The sequence below is a fragment of the Schistocerca nitens genome, chromosome 2, assembly GCF_023898315.1.
Source record: "Schistocerca nitens isolate TAMUIC-IGC-003100 chromosome 2, iqSchNite1.1, whole genome shotgun sequence".
NCBI lineage: Eukaryota > Metazoa > Arthropoda > Insecta > Orthoptera > Acrididae > Schistocerca > Schistocerca nitens.
Genome location: NC_064615.1, coordinates 372,220,797 through 372,222,909, shown reverse-complemented (window position 1 = coordinate 372,222,909; position 2,113 = coordinate 372,220,797).

The following is a 2,113-nucleotide window of genomic DNA, read 5'->3' as shown; positions in this document are numbered from 1 at the left end:
CAAATGAATGCGATCCCAGGGACCTGCCGGCTTAGGCCAAGAGAGGAAGGTTTGAGGGGGCCGGGACAGCTGTTGGGCACACGTGGAGCAATTCTGAACCATGTGAGTGACGAAACTTCCTGGCAGATTAAAACTGTGTGCCCGACCAAGACTCGAACTCGGGACCTTGGAAGGTAGGAGACGAGGTACTGGCAGAAGTAAAGCTGTGAGAACCGGGCGTGAGTTGTGCTTCAGTAGCTCAGTTGGTAGAGCACTTGCCCGTGAAAGGCAAAGGTCCCGAGTTCGAGTCTCGGTCGGGCACGCAGTTTTAATCTGCCAGGAAGTTTCATATCAGCGCACACTCCGCTGCAGAGTGAAAATCTCATTCATGTGAGTGACGTCGCTGGTAAGCCCGAACCAAAAGACGTGATGCCGGGCCAACGCCTTGGTGCGAGTGATTCCCCAATGGCCTTGATGTAAGAGATGCAAGAGTTTGGTCCATAGATGCTGGGGAACGACCACATGTGGAGTGGACGTAGGTTGACCCCCAATAGGACACCACCCACCGCCGACAGCTGATGGCAGATAGAAAAAAAGAACCGAAGGTGCTGCTGGTTGCAGGTGGGGGCACAACTGGGCCACCGCGCTGAACATAGGAGCGGACATGGCGCAACAATGGGTCACGCGCGGTCGCAATTGCCACCGTGGAGGCTGTGATGGGAAACCCAGGCAGGGTGTCGTGCATCGCTTCATCAACTTGGAACACGAGGAAGTCCGAAGAGTCAAACGCAGGGTTGGGACCAAGAGGAAGGCTTGAAAGAGTATTCGCGTTGGCATGCTGGGAGGTGGACTTAAAATGCAACATGTAACGGAGTTCCGAGAGGAACAGGGCCCATTGTTGAAGCCTCTGAGACGTCTTCATAGGAAGCCGGGCCTCTGGGGAAAAGAGGGAGAGGAGGGGTTTGTGGTCAGTGACGATATGAAAGGACCGTCCATATAAAAAAGGCATGAGTTTGTAACAGGCAAATACAATAGCCAATGCCTCCTTTTCGATCTGAGAGTACTTCAGCTGGGTGGCAGTTAGGGCCTTGGATAGAAAAGCCACCAGACGTTCTGTCCCATCTGGAAGCTTGTGGGAGAGGACAGCCCCGACCCCGTAATCAGAGGCGTCCATGGCCAGGAGCAACGGCAGAGATGGATTATATGGCATCAGGCAGGAGGCCAATTGCAACTGGCGTTTGAGGGTGGAAAAGGCTGTCTGACAGGCCGGGGACCAACTGAAGGGGACATTTTTGCGGCATAAGTGATATAAGGGGGCCGCCACCTGAATGGCCGATGGAAGGAACTTCCGGTAATATGATATTTTTCCAAGGAAGGATTTCAGCTGATGGATGTCCCGTGGGGGAGGCAGGCAGTGTATGGTGTCCACATAGGAAAGTGATGGAGAGACACCTTTATGTGAAATAACATGTCCTAAAGAGGAAATAGAAGGTTGAAAGAAGGAACACTTCTTCTTATTGCATTTTAGCCCAGCCTGGCGGAGGCGAGGAAACAGCTGACGCAAGTTGGTAAGATGGGGTGCAGCAGTAGGGCCCGTAACAACAATGTTGTCGAGGTAATTAATGCAACCAGTAATGTCCTGCAGAAGTAGTTCCAAGAAGCGTTGGAAAATGGCCGGGGCGCTAGCCAGGCCAAACATGAGGCACATGACTTGGAACAGGCTGGCGGGCGTATTCAGAATGGTGAGGGCTTGAGAAGCTTCATCCAAAGGAACCTGGAGGTACTCCTCAGTGAGATCAATTTTGGTTAAGTAACGATCACCAGCCAATTTACGGAAGAGATCATCAGGCCGAGGGAGCGAAAAGTCATCCTCCTGGAGCTGGGGGTTGAGGGTCGCCGAAAAGTCCCCACAGAGACGGAGACGCCTGCCGGGCTTCTGGATGATGACAAGAGGTGTGGCCCAGGGGCTGAACTGAACAGGCCATAGCACCCCTTCCTGTTGCAGATGGTCCAATTCGTCGCACAGTGGCTGCTGGAGAGCGACGGGGACCTGCCTCGCCCAGAAGTATTGAGGGCGGGCTGACGGCCAGATGTGGAGGGTTGCTGCAAACCCCTTGGCGCACCCAATGCTGGG